Source organism: Stegodyphus dumicola, chromosome 5, assembly GCF_044657685.1.
Source record: "Stegodyphus dumicola isolate Sdum_Otavi_A_Nest chromosome 5, ASM4465768v1".
Classification (NCBI taxonomy): Eukaryota; Metazoa; Arthropoda; class Arachnida; order Araneae; family Eresidae; genus Stegodyphus; species Stegodyphus dumicola.
This window is the reverse complement of record NC_140772.1, coordinates 84,025,362-84,048,504: the sequence shown is the minus strand read 5'-3', so window position 1 is coordinate 84,048,504 and position 23,143 is coordinate 84,025,362. Positions and strand designations below refer to the sequence as shown.

The 23,143-nt window shown below is 34.3% G+C and overlaps 1 protein-coding gene and 1 non-coding gene across 2 annotated transcripts in view; one reads left to right on the top strand and one right to left on the bottom strand.

Annotated features, from left to right (window-relative positions):
* LOC146997154 (uncharacterized) overlaps positions 1–23,143 on the bottom strand; it is a 107,025-nt gene that overhangs the window by 13,533 nt on the left and 70,349 nt on the right. The window lies entirely within an intron of this gene.
* TRNAT-GGU (transfer RNA threonine (anticodon GGU)) lies at positions 3,155–3,228 on the top strand. Its single transcript has one exon. It is a non-coding gene; the product is annotated as a tRNA-Thr (tRNA).

Here is a 23,143-nt window from a genome sequence, read left to right as displayed (position 1 = left end):
TTCCGTGTCCGGGATGTATTTGAATCGTTGCTGATAATGCACGAAAAATATTACCTCATGCTATAAAATCGGAATTGTCTTATGTCTTTAAAGAACATCTTTAAATACTTGTCTTACAATTTTTGCTTCATTCCTTGTTATGTTATTTTACACTGCTTCGCATTTCATTCACTAACCTCACAAACTGCGCATTTTTTATCAATTTCTGGGCATAAGATTTTTAATTTCTTTTCTAATTATGTAGCAATACGTAGTGACATATTTGCTAATAAATTTCTAATGAAAAATCTGGTGATAAATTTGCTGAACATTTGAGCAAGTTATGTCCGGGATGTATTTAAATCGTTTATATAATTCACTTTCTTTCAAATAATAGCATAATATAATTCACTTCATATAATTTAACTTTCTTTCAAATTATAGCAATATCCCCCCCCTTAATACAGTGTTGGTATTGCTCGCTTTAAAATCGTTGAGTTTGTTAATCAAAAATTTGTTAAAGTTTTACAAAATATGAAATCGATAATAAAACAAATTCCAAATTTCAAATTTGGGCTTTCAGATGCCCACATTCGCAGTAGGATTACGTCATGCAAAATTGGATGGCTCTAGGTACCGTTGTTTTATCACAATGCGAGAAACATACATACATTTATGCAGATTCTTCATTATTTAATTTCTTCAAATAAAATGCAGGACTCTAACATTTGATGTCAACAATTTGAAAAGTGAAACGGACATTTATAGTGATTCGACGCAAAATCGCAAAACGAAAACAATAGTCCTTCAGGAACAAAGCCCTTTTGGATAAAAAAACACCAGTGGGACAGTTCTGTATCTCTCGTTCTACTGGACCAACTGACGAAATTCGAATTGCTTTTTTCATGTCTCGAAAGCTCGGCTTAGGATATGTATTAGATTTATATATAGCATTTTTCTAATATAGGCATTTTGACACAAAATCTAAGTTTTTCTGAAATGATATGCAATTTTTTGATTCTATGACTCAAATTATGCCAAACTGACGAGTTTTGTAAGAATCGCACGAGTAGTTTTTAAAAAAGTAGCTATCAAAATTTTAGCTGCACAATGTTAATTGAATTTGATATATATTTATTAATATCTCTTTTTTATTATTAAGCTGACTTGATTCCTTCTACCAGAATTCGAAATTTAGGCTTAATCCAAATACAATTCGCCCATTTTTTATGATTAATTTTTTTAATTCGTAATTTTCAATATTTTTTATAAATTTTTTCGAAAAACATTTTGTATTATAACCTCTAAAATGTTTAACATCTTCTTAAAGTAAATTTATTTCTAGGCACACCTGCAAGAAATTAGTTTTTTATTCAAAATTTTCTAAGATATACATGAACTTACATATTGGAGCGTTTTAAAATTTGGCATATTTTTCTGAGCGATAAAAGTGTCAAATGATAATACGCGCTTTGTTAAAATATTTGAAAGTACGCAAAATATGATTTTTTCCCGCTCATCTACAGTGAAAAAAAAATAAAAAGAAAATAGGTTGCTATAAATTAAGAAGTTCGCCAAGTAAATTATTCTTGGCAAAAACTGAAAAAAATACGCAAAGATAAATGTTTGAATTTCTCCGTAAATTTGGCACTAGATTTTACAAAATTTAATATTAAGGCGTAATTTGAGTCGTAGAATCGAAATATGGAAAAATATTGTCATGCCATTTAAAAAAAGTCCGATTTTGTGCCAAAATACCTATGTTAGAATGATGCTATATATAAATTTAATGTATATCCTAAGTCGCGCTTTCGAGATATGAAACACTTAATTTGAATTTCATCAATTGACCCAGTAGAACGGGAGATGCAAAACTGTCACATTTTTTTGGAGGGGCACAATGTACCATAACTTGAAATATTTCTTACTAATTTCTATAAATACCAGCAATAAAACATTTACATTAGTATTGTAAATTGTATATAATTAAAAATAGCAAAAAAAAAAAAAATTCTGAAAGCTTTCAGATTTTACATTATGCCCCAAAGAAGTTTTTTTTTTTTTTTTTTTTTTTTTTTTTTTTTTTTTTTTTAACGTTTTGTGTGTTACCTTATTAAATGTCATGTTTTTCGCACTTAAACCATAAAATTCAATTCAACAGCAATATCACAAGATAATTTTAAAGGAGCGCATCTCTAGAATTTTCGATACACAGTCTCGCACGCTGACGGTAAAAATATTTTTTTGTCGTACAGTGTTGCCCTCATTCGCTTTGAAATCGTTGAGTTTCTTAATCAAAAACTTGCAAATGCTTTACTAACTATGAAAGAGATAATAAAGCAAATTCCAAATTTTGAGTTTCAGATTCGGGTGGAGAGGTACGTTATTCAAAATTTGATGGCTCAGGGCTATAATATTTGGTGGCAACAATTTGAAAAGTTAAAGACTGTTTATAGTGAAAAACCACATAATTCCAAAACGAAATTAATAGCCCTTCTGGGCTAACGCCCTTTGGGCTGATAATGTTTATTGTCATTTACACTACTAATGGTTACTAACGGTATCTGATCTACAATATAACTGTTTTCTTATGAATGTAAAAAGGTAGTAATTATATAATTAATTTATGCACTTGGTATATTCATTAGCTTATTGCACCCTTAAAATATTGCTTACCTTTCGTCGCATAAATATTGAGATTAAACCATATTTTCATAACAATTAAATTACTTTTTAGTTAGGATTTAGCTAATAGGTCCATAAGACATTAAGAAAAATTTCATATTTGCAAGTGATTACTTTTTAACTACTATGTGTAGCATTTTAAAGTCAAAAACCTTATTCATGTAATAAAAAATATACTGGAAAGTAAAATTCACCATTATTTGCTTCAAATATTTGACATTTTATGTCATGCAAAGATCTTGGATTTCTTTTGAATTTTTCTTTAAATATTATAGAATTTGAAATATGCATGATTTTATGTATTGCCATTTGCCTTCATAGGAAGTTTGCAAGAAGATGTATAAATAACATTCTGAAGGTTTGTAGGACCTTCATTTGAAGGTATTGTTGGCTTGTATTCAGGCATGAAGTGATAAGGCAAAATGTTGACAGTTATTTTGATTGATGGTTGGTGTCAGGTTATAAGATATTTTTCCCGCCTTCCTAGCGTGCCTTCGTGGTGTAGTGGTTCTGCACGCTGGACTGGTATTCCAGAGGTCCGTGGTTCGATTCCCGGCGAAGGCGGTTGCTCATTTTTCATCTTGCCTGCTTCAAAAAAAAAAAAAAAAAAAAAAAAAAAAAAAAAAAAAAAAAAAATACTTAATGTCTCTACAAGGTATGAAGCGATAAAGCTACATATTTATTTCTCCAGTTAATTTGGTTGATGGTTGGTGATTTTATTTGGGTATTTTATTAATACTTTGCAAATGCTTCAGTATTTTAGAGCCGTACAGTTCTTCTAATTTCTAACTAGATGTGTTAATCTGTACACCACAAGAATACCTTAGCGTCCGACCATTTCAATATCAAGGGAGTTTGTACAATTAAAGCTATGGTTCTCAAAGGTTATGCAGCGGCACACAAATTTCCCGAGAAGATTCATAGCTGCAGTGAAAAAGAAGCATAAAAAAAAGCATAAAGCAGTGTAGAAAAAAAACATCTTAATAGAAAATTCAGAAGAAATACAAAATACTGTGTCACGAAAGCAATTAATTTTCAATTAATTTTAATACAACCGGCTACGAGCTGAAAGGTTTTTAGTTTTTGGACGATTCTTGTATCTAATGGGTTTGCATTAGTCACTTACGATACTAGATCGTTCATTGAACAGAAATTAGAACTTAAAATGAATACGTGGACTTCGATTCAAGAACCATGTCATATCCGATTGCGATTTTGAATTGATTATTTGTTGGATTAATAGTTAAATCTAATTATTTGATTTTCAGAAACCACGATTAATTTCTCACTAAGGTATAATTTGAGCAGAGTATAATTTTTAGTTGCTTAAAAAGGATACAAAGCAAGAGAAGTTTATATGACACAAACTAAGAATCTGGCAAAATGCTTCAGAAAACAGTATTTATTGAGCTGATCAAATAACAAATGCATTGTTTTATTTCTCAAAACCAATGGGCGATAAAGTATAGGTGAAAAGAAATGTGCAATTTGAGAAAAAAAATTTTGCCAAAAATTTGTCTCTATTTTGTTCATAATGAGCTTCGTTTGCTTCATTTCATGTTTAAGAGGATTAAATCCTTAAAATTTCGTAATTTATAGAGTTAAAAAGTTAGGTTAAGTTATTTTATTATAGCAAAATACTTGAAGACTTTTTGCATTGCAAGAAAACTTACACGAGTTTTAAAAGAAACTGACATGTTTGAAGACAATTTAAAGAAACTCACATGTGTCTAATTTGGGAGAGTCTCTCTGTTGAATGCGTATTTCCAGCCTGAAAGACGTTTCTTCGCCGACTTCTCAGGCCATTCGAAAATTTAAAAAAGTAGTCCCTACAAAAAATAGCAAAGCACTTAATCGCTGTCATTTAGAAACAGGAGTAATTGCAAGGAAGAACTGCGGGAAATAAGATAACATTTGAGAAAAAAATATTGCAATGCATTATTTTCTAACTTTCGCGTTTGTCTTTTGAGCTGTCCCGAAGGACTCTGACTGATCCAAACATAACAAGGTCCATATAATTCGCACAGTTTGAATTATTTACTATTTTATTTGCTTCTGTGACGATTGGGGCAAGATGGACAACTTGAAATAAATTAAATTATTACGCACATAAATTAATTAAAAAGTTAAATTACTAATTGATAACGATGCTTGTCATTCGACGATTTCTGGTACGAACTACAAATATATTTCTCAAATTGAAACCATTATTTGTTGCAGTTGAATCGCACCTAAGGGGTCAAAGAGCCTCAAGCGGTTCGCGAGCCACAGTTAAGGGGCCTGATATATATTAACACAGTATACTTGCATCACTGACATGAATTTGCAGCCATTATAAACCAGTTATTTCAAAACATTTACATAGACCTAAATTTCAGAATCAATAAACAACTATTACAGTTTCGAACTATTCTAGAAAACAGAGACATAAAGACATAATAATTGCTTCTAAGCCAACAGACGTAGTATATGACATTAAAAATAACTTACGGACAGTTCTACATCTCACGTTCTACTGGGCCGATTGACGAAATTTAAATTGCTTTTTTCATATCTTGAAAGCGCGACGTAGGATATGTATTAGATTTATATATAGCGTTGTTCTAATATAGGTATTTTAACACAAAATCGGATCGGAAATAATGAGCTTCTTTTAGTTGAGCTTTCCACTTTTTCCTATCTCTTTCTGTTCTGAAAACTGATAGTTCAACTGACATATTCTTACTATGAATCTCTTTTTTTTAGAAATCTATATCTTCCATTCCGATATAATTTTTAAGACACTATTGAACTTGCACAAGGGTTAAATAATACCTGCCTCCTCGGCCCCATTAAAAAAGTGCCAAATTTACATGACAACTTCTCAAATTTAAAACTGCAAAATTTTCTTTTCTTCTGCTCTTAATTCTACTATAATTGTTAATGCTCACATTATGCAGAAATTTCTCAAACTTTCTAATAAATCCTAGGCATATAAAAATTTTTGCTACTTTTAGAAATGCACTCAACTTTTAAGTTTTACAAGCTTAACAGAAACTTATTTTTGAATACAATTTTGGCGATAGAGCAATTAATTCATGAAATAGTGCCTGAACAGTTGTAGAGTCATTAGGTTATTTTGAAGCAGGACTATATGAAAAATGAGCGATGCCCTTCCCGGGTCTCGAACCTGGACCTCTCGAATACTCGCCGAGTGTGCTACCGTTACACCAGGAAGGTATGCAGAAAGGAAGGAGAAAATACCTTATACAATATGGATTGATATTTAGACGAAAAATCTTTCTTTTTCGGTATTTTTTAGAAATACAAATCGATTCAAGAATTCATTTCGGGTACTGCGAAAAAAAAAAAAAAAAAAAAAAAACTACTCATTCTGTGCTGACGCTCGAATTCTTGAAAGGTGTGATTATTTTTAAATGTGTCATTTTTGTTGTTTAATGTATTTTAATATAATTATTTATTCTTCATTATTTCATTTTCTTAATTTTTTTCAGCTTTTGATTGATTGTACAAGTACAGGTTACGAGTTGAAAAATTGCCGATATCTGTGCATTCTCGTAGGTATAAATTGGGTATCGCCGAGCTATGGTAACTATTTAGCTTTCGCCCCAATTTTGAGGGAGCCTGTCCTAATCTCTCCCACTCCTCTTTTCTACCACTCTTTTCACCCTATGAAGAGAACTTTCGACTTACCGTGTATTTTGATGCCTTCACATAGACACTACAAAAGTAAAAACATCCATGGATTCGAACCTGGGCCCACAGGTATGGCAATTAACGTCACTCTGCCGGTTGGGCGGCGGTTGGATGTACAGAAGGATTCTAAATATATAAAAATAGCCAAGCACAAGAGACAAAAATAAGCAGTTTTCATAATAAATGGAATGCGCAAATGTCGCTTTGAGGAAGCAGAGGGCGATGTTGAGATTGGTAGGTGAAAGTTGGTACGGTATCTTTAAACATTTATTTTGCCTTCCGTCTCTAGCAGTATGCCTCTCTATTCGAAAGCGGAGCTCGCCGATATGTATTTTGTTTATGGGGCTGCAGATAAAAAAGCAATTGTTCAATGGATCTGTAGCAAGCGATTCCCGAGTAAACCGTTGCTGAATCACCAAATACTCGAGCTTATTTGTGAAAACAATTCGAGAATTAGCTTCAGAAAGTACCTAGAATCTATTTACAGTCCTCATTATATCGGACGAAGTGCACTTCTTCTTTAACCATCGCAATCAAAAGTGATATTGGATCCGATGAAGATCTAGTGGCCAGATTGTCAGTTGTTCTGGAGATGGCCTTGAAATGCCTGGGAATTTTGCTACCGTACGCCAAGGGTGGCCGCCGCTGTGAATCTTGTAATATTGTTAGCTTTTTACATAATCTGGAATTGTGTTTGTGAATTGTAACAAAGTTGCATGTATAAAATATGTGGTGATATTTTGTATGTATTAATGTAACTAAATCTGCAAACATAGTAAGTGCTACCTATTAACAATGTAAGTAACAGCAATTATTTACATGTAGGTAGGATATGTTTACGCAATTAATATATCAATGTATTTTGATATGTATGTATCTGTAGGTAACACCAATGTATACTAGGGCACTTAGTCACATCGAATAATAGCATAAAGCGTCCTGCATAAAAATCGTGGTGTCTAAAATGCCACGTCACTGCAGTTCAAGTACCACGAAACGTCTTAATATTGACACTAAGCGAGCTGCAGTCACAGTGCATGTAACAGGTCCAGCTGTCGACTACGCTTCAAAGAAAAATGGTTCAATTACGAAACCAGCTATCATACCACACCAAACGGTGACATTAGAAGAATGTAATGGAACTAAGTAGATAATATGAGCAATTTGTACGAAAACGATTTCCGGAGTGCGCACACTTTTGCAAGTGATTTGCTATCTCTAATTTGCGGTTTTCACGGACGGATTTCTTCGTTACACGGATGGCGCATTCGACTTTTATCGCCTTTAAACGGTAGTTTTCTTTAGGTCAATGTTTCTTAACGGTATACAACATGTTAAACCCGTGTAACTAAAAGTTAAGTTAGATTCCGACCCTTGTTTTGAATAACAATATTGCATTCCCTCCCTGGTGGTGAGTTTTTGAACTTCTTATTTTTCGCAGAGAATAAATTCTCATGACTTTCTTTATACGATTACCAAGTTTGATAACATTTGGTCCAGTAGTTTTCCTTTTATGACCATTTCAAAGGGGAACTTTAAGGACCCTGTGTATAAGGTCTGGTGGACTCGTGCATAGGATGACTTTATGTATGATGAGGTAAAACATTTATTCGTATTTTATTAACCCATTTCGCGTCCATCCCTAAGCAAGACAGTGCGTTTACGTACCTTTTTCTGCAAGATGTTTGTAACCACTCGCAATAATCATAATTTTTCAAACTCTTATATCTCGTAATGACTCTTTGATAATCTTAGGCAGAGATCATCATTTCTTTCCTCTATGACTGCACAATATAAAATTTTGGGTCGTGACGCAGATGGAATTCCTCAATGGACTGGCTGAAATTTAATCTCTGATCAAAGTTCATTAAACTATTTTTATCAGATTATAAGAAAGAAAGGGCATTAACCTTTATTATCAAATGTTCGTTTTAATAAAGTCGCGTCAAGCGATAAAGAACCTAAAGGATTCAAGCATTTTTTCACATAGCTTTTCTCAAAATACGGAATACTAATGTTAGTGATATCGCTGCAGTTTGACATATTTTTTCTCATGTTGCTCAACGACCGTCTTTCTTTCAGCTGCATACTTAGTCTTCCTGGTCTTAGATCACCTTGCATGTCCTGACACATTCTTCATTAAAAGGGGAGCGCAATATTTTCTCAGTAGCTCAATAGAAGGCTGTAGTACAGTTTATTGCCTTACTGCTATAAACTTCTCGCGGTGCACTATAAAATTCTACTGCTGTTTTGCTGCATAAATTTTCAATTTCGAATTACGGTGTTTGATTTTCTACATCGTTACCCAGATTATAACTTCAAAATTCCGTCCTATAGAGACCTCAGTTGAACACTAGCTTTTTTTTCCCACACCTTTAGCTGTAAGTTGCAAATGTATACAACTGGTCCCGTCATAAAAGGTTATCAGGAATTAATGTATAATTTTTATACGGTATGTTGAAGTACACTAAATATGTCTCCAAAATTGATTGGAAAATTTATGGTGGGCCTTCAGATCTGAAACGCAGTTACTCCAAAGCCAGACTTATACAGAAAGATATGCCATAGCGTGTAAAAAATTACGTAAGAGGGAAAAATTGGAAATCTAGAAAAATATTCATTATGCACAAATAACAGAGTTGTTCATTCTTCAACTAATGCCTAACATTAATGACATTTAATTATGCTTGACAATCTTCTTCCTATATAGCCTACACTCTAAAATTTTATGGGATCATTAGTGACAGTTCTTCCGTAACTTTTGAAGTTAAGTGAGGGATTTGAGAATTATGTTAGTAACATCAGCATCTAGTCTACAACAAGAGCATGTACAATATTTTATATTAAATTTCTCACAATATATTGGAAAATACCCATAAGTAAGTTTTATAAGTTTAGTAAAATCTCGATTAATATATCTATCTCAAATGCACCTTCTGTAAGAAATTTTGACAAGAATATTAGTGTTATTACTCCTTTGCATAGCTGATCATCCTGCCTATTCTACTTTCAGTTACACCTAGCTCATAAGCTTCGTTTTATTGTTCTTATTGAAGTTTTCATGATGAAACTGATACTGGGGGGAAGGGATGATTTAATTCTTATTGCATCCCAAAGGTTTCGGTGCTACTACTTTGTGTAATTTCCTTTTACGAGCCTTCCTTTATTGGCATTACGATGATGTATCTCAAATTTTACAAAAAAATAATACAGTTATGTATTATTTTTAATTTGCATTGGAAAAATCTAAAGTCGAATCCTGGATTTCTTCGAATCGGGATCCGAATCTTGAAAGATTTACGAATTTTGCGCATAACATATCTCTAGAGTCTTTCAAATAAAAATCAGAAGGAAATAAAAAAGACACTTTTACTTAATATCAAAAGTTTTTAAATAATTTTAGTGTTAAATCTCTATTTAATGGGTAAAAATATAAGAATGCATTTTTTAAAAATGCAGTTATGTTTATTAAAAAGATGAGGATGAAATTTGGTAAAGGAAATGTATGATTAAACTATTGAATCTTGAGACTCATTTTCAACATATCTTCTCAGCAGATTAGCTCACATTTCAAAATTTAGCGACCAAAGCCTGAACATTAATTCAACAGGAGCGTGGGTCGTGTCAAAGCATTGTTATGCCAAGCAAAAAGTTCTTAGAAACAGCCAGAAGCTGTTTGTTATATACGTTTAGCATTATTGAGACCATGTCACAGTTAGTTTCGGGAAATTTTGAGAAAGCGCAGTGCATCGATTACTTTATCAGGACTGTTATTCCTTCTAATTGCCTTTGGGAACATGTAGTAATCCTGAATGGGAGCAGGGAGCTTACTCAAACTATGCTCGTGTGTGTGCAGGACAAACAACACCACTAAGAAGGGTTAACTGTCCCATTTATTTCTCACAGCGTACAGGCGTTTCCGCACTTCGGGATACAGAAACCAGCACTTATGGTCTAAAGAGTAGAAAATAAGAAATAAACTAACTTAACTAAATAAGAACTAAGCTTAACTAAATAAGAACCAGCACTTATGGTCTAAAGAGTAGAAAATAAGAAATAAACTAACTTAACTAAATAAGAACTAAGCTTAATGCTTTACATAGACTATTAGCGGGAAGATTGGCCTTTTGACACTACGTGTGTAGTGAGCGGAATGCAAAAAACTGCAGTACATCTTCAAATAGCAGCAAGGGCACACTTATTTGTTTGGGGTTTGTTTGGTGCTTTTTACAAGGGTAAAACTGACATAAAACATAAAAGTCAGTTTTAAGTATTTGAGGAAAATGAGAAGTCACTAACTCTCATTTTAAATATTCAACCAAAATTATTCTTTTACCATTGCACGTTACACCATCATCTAATTAATTTTAAAGATAAACAACCTAAATATATGATTTCTTTCAAAGAATCACTAAAAAATAAAGCTTTCTTAATTAAAAAAATTATTTCATATTTTGCCCGCGAGGTGGATGGATTCTTATATTATTTGAGTTTTGCATGTCTAGATTTAAAATAAAAAAGATGGGTTATAAATGATTAATTAATATAACCTTATGGAATTAGAATTAAATAACAATAAAAACCTGTCCTTCAATTATACGCCTCGAAACCAGATCTTTCCTTCTATCAGCTTGTTTTTACTAAGTGAGATGTATGGATTCTTATTGGATATACACTGCTTAATAAATGCGATTCAAATGAAATATTTTATATTTAGGCCAAGATCTGGTGGAGTATGTCTTTTACGTTTAGCTTCACATTTCTGTCTACACTGGAACGGCATAAAAGAGTAACTATTCAAGAGGTATTTTCTCTCCAACAGCCCGTTAACTCTTATGTGACTGGGCACTCCTGAGCTCCGAAGGAGAAAAACAGAAATTATTGGCCCAAGCACAAGCTGCTGTCAGCAGCTGAATTATTCAGATCCAGCAACTGATTTAGACGGTTTCTAATTAAAGACTTCGAGTAAATTCTTCCCGTAATGGTCTATCAAAGACCAAGCGAATAAGACCACTGAATTCTGCTTCGCTGTTTTTGTTTTTTTTTTCTCCATGAAGCTATCTCTTTCTTCGCAAATAGCCCTTTCGCACCTTGCCTTGATTAAGTCAAACAATCAATCTTACAGTAGTATTTGACTGATTTTTGACAATGACTTAAGATTTGGCCAAAATTTGATCTTGTGCTCTTTTACCAAATTTAATTTTCAAACTTGCTTGCTCTGGATTCTTATTACACAGCTAACAAAAGAGAAAATTAATGGTGAATTTGTAACCCTTGTCATTGGTCAGTTTTTCCTCCGCTCTTTGATTTGATTTTGTCCTATTCCATCTGCTTTTGAAATGCTCCGTCACTGAGGTCCTTTCTTTTATCACTTATGCAAAATAGTTGAGAAGCGTTACCTTATGAGTATTACAATAACTGCTTCTCTGTAAAATGTGATTAGAATAGATCCCACTTAGCTATGCTATATCCTGAGTAATATGATACTGAATACTCTGCTAGTTCGATTTTACAGTTTTGGTGCATCAAAATAGGACTGGATTAGATTATTTTCATTGAGGCTAAGCACTTGAGGGGTATCTTACTAAAATATAGGCTATTTTTCTAAAGAGTTTCTGTTTAGAAAACCTGACTCATATTCATATTATGCATCGGAAAACAAAAGCAACCAACCGCTCTTTGGACTGTAAACCGGGATTGAAGTATCAATGTTCATTGGTCTTATCCACTTGGACACTTGTAAGCCTCATGAATGTGGCGACTCAATGTTACGATGATTAACTATACTTTCAGTATGATAGGAGATTTAAGTAGGGCTCCTTCCCAGTTTCCAATCGTTCTACCATAGTCAATTTTGTACAATTAGAGTAACCAGAGAAATTCTTGAGGTACCCTGTCACTACGTTGCTAGGAGTAGTTCTTTTTCTTGTGATGCCTTAGTTCATCAACAACGGGAATGATTTTAAATAAATAATATTTGAGCTTTTCAACTATTTTCTGTGTTGCTTTATTTTGAAACTGTTATGTACTTAACCGCAAACTGCCAAATGTGTGTAACAATGTAGAATGTATGAGGGCTTGCTGCCTACAGCGAAGGAGGCCTCTGTGAAGGATTTTCTAAGAAAAACTGGATCGTTATACTTACACACGGAGAATGAAAATATTCATGTAACCAATCCATTTGTAGGATTTCGAACTCTAATCGAACTATCCAATTTTAGTCATCTGAACGATTTGGCTAGTGGTCGGCCTCCAAATAAATAGTATAATACTTTGAAAGTTAGCCGTTATACGAAAGGTTGTAATACTGAACAAGTTGTAAAATTAGTGGTTTTACTTCTTTAGCTATATTTAATTCGTCAGAATTTTTTTAATTTATTCAATATTCTGTCAATTTTACATCGTACAGCTAATTGTAATGAGATCTTGTATTATTAATAATCAATTAAGTTTCAAAATGAATATTATATGTATGTAGGAGTATTTATGTAAATTTATTTTATTGCAAATTATATAACATGAAAATACGAGGTTTAAAAGTTATACTGGAAAAATTAAAATAAGTAAATAATACGCAAAGAAAATATTAAAGATTATGAGCATCGTGGCAGTTAAATAATGAGTCTATATACAGTGGTGGCCAAAATTGTGGACACTTTTGGAAATTTTTGTATTTTTGAACTTTGTATGCTTATAGAAAACGTTACGTTTCACAAAATGCAAACTTGTATATATAATTTTAAAGAGAATTTATTACTGAATTCAATACAAAACACAAAATTCAATTATTTGCAATACAAAAAAGTTAAACGATAATAGTTGTCGATATACATTAGACAGAGATGATTGCAGTGAGTTATCAGTACTTAGTAGGTTACCCTTTATTTTTGATTACAGCTTCACATCGACGTTTCATTAAGCTGACAAGAGTTTTAAGCTCTTCTTTCGTTATTACGTGATGCCAGGAAACAATTATAGCCTCAATTAGTTCCCTTTTATTTGATGGGCGCCTCATTCGCACAAGAGTTTTCAAATGGTGCCACAAATTTTCGATAGGATTGAGGTCAGGACTGTTTCCTGGCCATGACAACAATTTAATGCTCTTTGTACGAAAACCACTCTTTCGATATTTTGGCCATGTGGCAAGGAGCAGAATCCTGCTGAAAAATAAACGAAGCAGTGTTGGGAATGAGATCTCTGATGGAAGGCAGAAGTTTTGGTTCTAGAATAGTGTCAATGTATTTTCTGGCATTCAGAGTCCCATCGATGACATGAAGGCGACCAATACCATCTGCTGACATGCATGACCAAATCATAACACTAACTGGGTTCTTCACAGTTGCTTGAATGCAATCAGGATGTAGCTCTTCTCCTATTCTACGTCTTACATATTTTCGCCCATCACTACCGAATAACGATATCTTAGTTTCATCACTCCATATAACTTGTGACCACTGAACATCTGTCCAATTAATGTGCTCCTTTGCCCACTGTAGTCTTTTTTCTTTCGTTGCTGAAAATTAAGTTAAGGCTTTTTTCGTGGAATTCTACCTCTCAGTCCAACATCTGTTAATCTTCTCCTGATTGTTCTTGAACTGACAGAAACACCAGCATTATTCAGATCACTTCTGATGGCCGTTGATGACATTTTCTATCTTGGAGGCATACTCTTTCTATTCTTCGGTCATCAATAGATGTGGTGCACCTTTATCGGCCTTTTCCTTCTTTGTTTTTTATTGAATTTGTCTCCTGATATCGTAAACAAAACTTTCGGACTCCAGATGTAGTCACTGAACCACCCAGCTGTCTTGCAATTTCAGCATAGGAAAGACCACTTTCTCGTAACTCAATAATTTGACATGTCTTTCTAGGTGTCCAATCTTCTCTTTTATTTGATGTCATTGCTTCTTGACTAAATATTAAAAATTTTTACAAAAATTACTACTTGTAATTGCAGTGTATAAGAAACAGGTCCTCCTTCTACAGAGCAAAGCAAACTAATGAATTGTTTCAAGTGTAAAAATGATGTCAGCTTCTACTGGCAGTTACTAACATTTGATTGGTTCTCAGAACAAGAACAGTGATTGGCCAGGAAAGCTAGACATTACAAACCAATTCATAACTGTGTTTTTTATTTATATTAAAGTACATATAACTTTTTTGTATTGCAAATAATTGAATTTTGTGTTTTGTATTGAATTCAGTAATAAATTCCCTTTAAAATGATATATACAAGTTTGCATTTTGCGAAACGTAACATTTTCTATAAGCATACAAAGTTAAAAACATAAAAATTTCCAAAAGTGTCTGCAATTTTGGCCACCACTGTACTTAATAAAAAAAGTACTACTACTCAAAATATGATTATCCTGCATTACGGCAAACTACGGATCTGTCAAATAACAATAGGAAAAACTCGTAGATTGCTGATCAAGTGCTAACGACGGATCTCCAATTGCAATGTAGCATAATATTAAGTAGGAGAGGAAGCTAAGTAGAATAAAATAGGCACTTTTGAGAAAGGTGTTAGTACAAGATATTTCCAGCGGGAAGTGCGATGCAACTTTCCACATTTCGTATCATTCTTTGCACAACATTATCCAATAGCTAATGAGGCAATCGATCCGACTCTTATGTCAGTGTTCGGATGAGGGTGTTCTTCAAGCGGCTTTCTCAGAGTATACCAAACATTTTCGGCGGGCCTTAGATTTCGAACTTCCTTTCTTAGACATTTTCCGTATGATTAAATGACAGACTAACCCTACTATCATTTGAGAATAGTACGGAAGCCCCGTCCTGTTCAATCCAATTACGAGGCTCGCGACACCATTGTAAACAGGCGGTACGTTATTTCCTGAACATAAGACACACACAACAGGTCTGCAGATGTATAGTGCTCCTCCTCTCAAATGCAGCTAGCTCAATGGAATCTGATTACAAAGTGCCACTAACTTCCTTTTCCGAGTTATCGAGATGGAAGGAATAATTGCATGCAGGCCAAGACTTAGTAGCACTCAACATTCAAACTTTAATGAGAATTTTCTTCAACATTACAGGGAAAAAATATAAAGATAACAGTCTACTTTACGAAAATAAAATTCACGTTCAAAGCTAATCCTACAAGAAACCACCATTCCTACTTTCTATCAAGCTAGTCATAAAATCTTTAACTTCCCGATTTGGACATAGACTTTTTATCATCATTACTTACTCTAGCATGAATAATCAACGGCTACTATTTCCAAAGGTTCCATCTATATGCAGAGCTTAAATTGCGCCAGAGCCCACCGGAGCCCTAAATAAAAGGGCTCCGGAACTTTTTTCATGTAAATGAACCACAATTTTAGCACATAAATTTTATTTTAATAGTAAGCATTGGAAACAAATTAACACTGGACCCGACATTTTGGCTTAGAGTATTCCTCGGGAGCACTTGGTCGGCTGGACTGTTACCCGGATGAATAGGGTGCTGGGTCTGTGCGTCTGGTGGGAGTCTTACGTATGGCCTTATTCAGGCCTTGCTCTGGATATTGGAGGACGTGGCGCTAAACCAATTAACCATAACGGTAAAGGGATGGTGCCCACGTTCCCCGTTCCTAATCCTAATCCTAATAGTAAGCATGCCTTAAAAATTAATTCTAACTTCTTAATGCATGCCCGTCTTTCCCTTGCACTCAAGCCTTGCACAGAGGTTGAGACTTTTAAAGAAAGAAAATCCTGCCTCCCATCGTATGCCAAAAGCTCCAGGTTGGTTTGGTTTATTAGATTACGGCAAAGCACTCGAGGGCTATCTGCCTAAAGGGAGGGATGCCTTCGTGGATAACTTTTTAAGACAAACTGGCTCGTATACACGCTACACATGGGGAAAACCACGAAAACACTCATGCAGCCAGCCCGTTCGCGGGATTCGAACCTCGGACCAAACTACCAGTGTTCAGCGACTTTACCGCTCGCCCGCTGGTATGCCTAAAAAAAAGCTCCAGGATATGCAATGAATTTATGAAAGCAGGTAAATTTTTTATTCCTTCAAAGACTAAAAGTGATACACTGGTTGTGCACGTTCCACGCTAGAGGCTTCCTACAGCAGAACGCCTGTAAACTTTCTGAATGATGTAACCAAACGGGTGGGGGGCACTGCTGCCACTTGTACAGTGAAGTCTTATGTTTATTCTCACGCCGTATTCAGGAAAATTTATTCAGGTAAAGTATTCAGGGAAAATTTCTGCTTGACGGCTAGAATTATATCGACAAGGCATCGCGATCAGAAAGTCTTGAACTCTTTTCTCTTTATTTTCAAAGCTACACTTTTCCGTTCAATTTCTTTCCATATCTTCATACTGTTTCTAGAATTTTCACTATACTCCTTAATGGAGCTTTAATTGTTTTATCTTTTTCCCTTGGTGTGCTGCAAAAGAAGAGTGGTACCTGTCATCCTTTGAAATAGTATATTATACGTATAATCAGGGCGGAGATCAGACGGAGAACGGCTGAGCTGCTTCTTAGCATCTAATTGGAATTGTAATTCCAGCCGATGACCCTAATAAGACATGGTCCGAAACATTTTTTTCTATATAACTATTTAAAATTAATATAATTATTTATTGGATTATCTCTTTACATTTTTTTTTCTAATTTAAATTTAATTACTTAATTATTTTAACTTTTAGCTATTTTATTTATTATTTTTTTTTCTTTCCTTCCTCACAGTCTTCCATAAGGCTCCGGCACTTCGATTTTAGAAATTGAGCCCTGTCTATATGAATTATGAACCACCACGCTTATGACCAGACTCGACTGCCGTTCTTCAGGTAGATTCAGGAAGGATCCGACATAAGAAAACTGCAGGCTACAGACCGACTGATCGATTACCGTTTCCAGTTAACTGTTTAAAAATCTAAGTTCTTCTCAAAATCTGCATAACCCTCTGGAGGGAATGAGCTCGTGTCTAAGTTCGAAGTGATGGAACAGTATGCAAATTATCACCAAGTGATGTCGGAAAGATGTACCGAAACTTTCAAGAGCATCACCTTAATCTTTTCCTTGAAACTTCCACTCTTTACAATAAGCGCCCTCAAGCGTCAAATTCTTAAAAATCTTTTATCAACGCTATTATGCGATGAACAGGCGAGGAAATGAAAATCTGCATGCGCTGCACTTCTTCTTACCTCTTCTAGCACGTGTTCTAATTTTCCACATTTTGCTTCCTTTCATTTTGTAATTTTTAAAAGTAGAAATGTTGTCCGTCCTTAGAAATTATTTAGTTTCAAGAGTGGATGTTGTAAGGAATTTTCTTCTTCCTTACCAAGTACTTTCATGATGTAATTGAAAGTACGTCCGGCTAGCAACCAAGAGGCTCAGAATCCGAATGCCCGTGAAGGAACTACACATTTTCATGCATCCTACTCCGAAACTTTATGACTGATTCTGTAAGTGGTGTCCCAATCAAAATATGGTGGACGATAATTCGTCTCCACCTGGATTTAGCGACTGGGCCTTCTCCTCAGTTTCATCCTTTAAGTGGAGTGTGTATATCCTTTAAGTGGACTATGGATGAGAATGTAAAGAATTTTTTCCCGCCTTACGTGCCTTTGTGGTGTAATTGAAACTACGACCGGGTAGCATCGAGAAAGCCGAAGTTCGAATCACGGCGAAGGCATTGCTCATTTTTTATGCTCCAAAATAAATCTAATGACTTTACTCTGTTACACTGTTTTCGAATTATTCAATATCAGGTACTTTCATTTGCAAGACTGTTATAGTTTTGGAACAAAAAGTAATCACAACATCACAAATCTGGAGAACAGGGCTATGGTTAATACGCAAAATTGCTTTCGGGGCAGAAAGGGTTGTACGCATACTAACTAGTGTGAAAGTGCCTTGTCTTGTATACAAAGCGCTTCGAATAGTCATTTGAACGAATAATACAAAATATTGTATTAGAACTGGTGTGTTTAATTCCCAGCTTTCAAAAACTTCTGCTAGGCCAGATATTAAATGGCATTTCAAAGTCCAATGTAGTTTCGACCATGTAGCCATTTATAAAAAGTAATGTAAAATGCATTTTTATTTTCTCAACCGTCATACTGGATAATTCATACTAAATTTAACTATGCTAGAATTTAAATTTAATTTATATTTTAAATAATTGGCATTATTAAACATAGACCCATCACTTTGGCTGTATTGAGAGCTGATTCAAACTACCTCTTTCTTCGCAATTCCTCAGAATTCTAAAATTACCTCAATTAACATTTCTCTTAATTTCTGCAATTATTTACAGTTTAATCAAATAATCCTGCTAAAGCTTTACAGATAAATACCTTTCCAAGTTTAGTTTTTTAATTAAAGATGATAATTTAAATTTAATTTGCAGCTCTGAATACTAGCAGACAGATAAATAAAGATGAAGCGCCCGCGGCTGGGAATAAATTAATTTAAATAGTCAAGTTTTCCAGTTATCTGGAATTTCTCCTCACTTAAAATTAATAATCCGAAAATTAACTCAAGTATCTTGTCTCCCTTTAAGTTTCTCTTCACGGTTACAGTTACCGGCTCCCTATTCTCGACACCATTTTTGGCCTCCGAGTTCTCCCAACACGCATTTCAGAGCGTCAATCAAACGAATAGCCCCGCCTCTTCTCTCCATCTCCCAGCCAACCAGCGCAGCTATCGATCCAGGTATAGCGTCGTAAATAGCGGCTAAAGTGTTACCCAGGGGACGGGTACGAGTTGCCCTGCTAATTAAAGGAGAACATACGCCATTTGCATAATCTACTCAATTTGCAGAGAAACTCGCAGATTTTCCGTTTCATAAGTTCCAGTTCTGATTGCCTCATCTCCATATAACCACGGCGTACCTTATTTATACTGTACCAGCAGCCGTTGTACTTTTAAGTTATCGGGAGAGCCACTGAAATTACCCATCTGTGCACTGACTACGCGTTCGCCCTGCCAACTGCCAGGGGATTTAGTAAGTTACTAGAAGTATTAAATATCGCACTCACTGAAGAAATTTGTTGCTGTTTCTTGTGGCGATGATGAAAGTTTTTTTTTTTTTTTTCTTTTTTTCTTTTTTTTCTTTTTTACTGTTGAGTAATGCATTTTTTCCCCCGAAAGCTGCTATAATTTTTTGAGGGGAAGAAGAGGAAAGGACTTCCAAAGTATTCGCGTTCCGTTTGGTGAAAAAGATTGTTGTTTCTGAAAGATTTAGCGACTGGAAAGTATTCTGTTTATGAGACTTACATTTGTTGTTTACTTAATTTTAGACCTGACGCTATCCGTCATTTGTTAATAAAAACAAATCACGAGATGTTGTAGGAGCAAATAATCTCACAATTCGGTATATTTTTTTAATTAAATAGTAAATTTCGACGTTTCCGTAATCAAATCCACCATCTCTAAGTCAAGACTTTTTAGAGAGGAAGATACGTTGACATTTATTATAAATATGGACCAACAAACTCAGTTTCTCTATTTTCAAGCCTACAGATATCTCTCGTAAAGACGATTTTTAAGCAGAAGGATATGTCGCCATTAGTTAAAATCAATCTCTGAGATTATGAACTTGACTTTTCTAGTTTGGGGATCCACTGCAGAAGATAATATCAAAAGTTTATTACAGTCACCTGCGTTCTCTCATTATTTCATTCAGAAAGACTGATTGAACTATGAAAACGAATCAAACCTTTAGCTATTTCCAATCGTATCGAAAAGAATTCGATTCATAATTTTTATTTTTCCTTCCCAGTTTTTATTCCTTTTAATAGGTGAAAGATTTTTTTCATGTGTTTTGATTTCAGTTTGTTCATATCCCGCCAAAGTCTTAAACTCAAAGACCAAATTAAAATAGAATTAGGGGGATTAGGGGATCCAGTCACCTGATCCTGGTGGTGAAGAATCATCATCCACCTCCTTTTAGATCGGGGGCCACTGTAGAGATATTAGATTATTTTAAAAGCAGAAGACATGAAAAATGAGCAATGCCTTCGCCTGGACTCGAACCTGGACCTCTCGATTATGCTCGGAGTATGCTTCCAATCACACCACAAGGGCATGCAGAAAGAAGAGAGAAATGAGTTTTCATGCTCCCTCTTTTAAAGGGCGACTGAAGATTAGGGGAACTCAGTCGCCAAATTTTGGTGGTGAAGAATCATCATCCACCACCTTTTAGTTCGGACACTACTGCAGAGTCATTAGGACTTTTTTTTATACTGAAGACGTGAAATATGTCCAATGCCCTCGCTTAGACTCGAACATCTCGAATATGCGTCGAGTGTGCTACCGTTACACCACGAAGGCATGCAGAAAGAAGGATAAAATACCTTATAGGTTTTTATTTTATTCCTTTTAAATAATAATGTATATTAAGAAACTTCTACCATTTATCTTCTTGCAAACTATGCTGAAGATTGGCATTAAGGTTTAATTACCGGTAGTACATAAGCTTAGAGCCATAAAGTTTCAGGTGCAAAAAAAGTCACTATAAATATATTTTTTTGTCATAAACAGAAGAAAAATATGCTCTGAGGTTCTTGAAAATATTTTGTATATAAAGCCCTAAAAAAGCCTTAATCTGTATAGAACATAAAAATTCTAAATTTAAAAATTACTATAATCTTTCCTCTGTAATTATTCCAAATTTAGACAAATACTAAATAACAACTCAGCATTCTTATGTCACTTATTATTTTTAAGTCATAATTTAGTTTTATTAATAGTTTATTAATAGTTAGTTTAATTTTGTTTTATGCCTAAATTAAAAATTAACAAGTGCGTTTGGTAATCATAGCAAAAATAAGATAATGCATGAAATATGAAATGCTGAAAATGGCTTATATTATTTTTAATATACAAATTGTCGTCTAAATATTTGTGCTAAAGTTACTCATTGCATTTGCGTGGCTAGCTGTTACATCGAACTTATCCACTTTGTTTTTGTATAACCATTTCGAGACGCGAAAAGATTCTTAAACCCCGCATAATCTCAAATTGGGTGTGAACGCGTAGCAGCATTGGGAGAAACGCATTTGAAGACGAACGACAGTTCACACTATTGCGTTAGGTCTGCTCTTACGGAAATTCAGTGATAAATTGCATTTACTGCCACCAGGTGTCCCTGTATTTAACTTATGGGATTCGTATTCTTGACATACTTAAAAATAGACTTTTCTCTTTTTTTTTTTTTTTTTTTTTTTAAATTTCTGTTTATAAATTTTGAAAGTAAAGCATATTAGACATTTTTAGATTAACAAGTTATAATGCACATAATGAATTCCTGTGATTCCGTAGAAGCTTAAGTTATTAAAAAAATTCTCTGAGTTCCTGAAATATTATTATATATAAAATATTTAAATATTTATGAAATAATATGTGATTAAAACTAAAGAAGAAGTTGCAGATTTGCAGATTTTGCACTAGCCAGTGAAAAGCCCAGCGTCGGCACTTCATAGATGGGCATACAATACACATCTGCAAACTGAGATTAGTATACACGGTCCAATGACGAACTTAATACCAACTTTATTATTCAACATCAGGCCCGAATGCGGCTGTTTAACCAGTTTAATTCTCTTTATAAAATGTGTATAATAATTTCAAAACCTTTTTTAAATGCGATCCTTCTGCTAAATTTACGTTTCAATGATTTACTGTTTGGCAGTGGTATTCCAAAAACTGGTAGCTACCAGGGCAACCGAAAAGAAACATACATTGTAAGACTTTATGGTAAAGACGTATATAAACTTTACCAAATTTAGCTGCCATATCTAGTTGTGGCTCTCAGAATACATAACTGCGGCTCCTCAAATATTTGAAGCCTATATATATAATAAAATAATAATAACCCGACATAAAATTTTACAATTCCTTTTTCAATATAATAATAATTTTAAAGCTATTTTTGCCACCCAGCCGACATAGTGGTTGGCAAGGCCGATTGCCGTTACGAAGGTCTCGGGTTCGAAACCCAGAGAAGGCATGAATGTTTGTAAATGTATAGTGTATGTGCGACATGCGGCACTCCAAATATGCGACGACTCGAAAGTCCTTTCGAGAGGTTGGTTGTAGGGTAAGAGGGGTGGGAGTGCTCGAACCCGTTCCCCCGGGTACAAATTTTTCTTCGTCAAAATTGGGGGTGGAACTGAGCAAAGTCGCACTGTCACCTTTGTGGTGCTGTAAGCTCTTGCCAACGGCAGCCTCAATCTTGCACTCCTTGCCACGACGAATTCCGTGGGCTTGTGCTTATGTTACTGTCAGACACGTGAGATAAGTCACAACAACAATAAATCTATTTTCAAGTATGATATTTCTTACACCACCCTGAATTTGCAGTGCAGCAGTTAGCGATGATTGCATAGAAACTAAAGAATTTTAGAATTAAAGTTTTTCAGTCGATCTTTAGAACTTGCCAGATGATAACTAGTAGCAACGATTACTACCATTTCAACTTTTTTTCATGAAGAATCACCTACTTACGCTAAGACGTCTACATAAAATTCTTTGTTTGACTTTGTGTAGGAAGTTCTTACTGTAATGCCTCCGACTACTGAATAATAAGAGCTAAACAAAAATTTTGATAATACTTTTATGATGATATAGAGATGAAACAACAGAAATCTGCACGAAGAAGAAAAAATTTGCTTAAAAACCACAGAAATTTGCTTCAGAAGTCTCGAGTAAAGTCCATGTTTTAGATCTCCTTTGATTGGAAGAGTAAGAGATGTGATAAAATTCATTAAAGAAGTAATAAGTTTAAATAAGTTTATGTTCATGCGGATGAAAACTT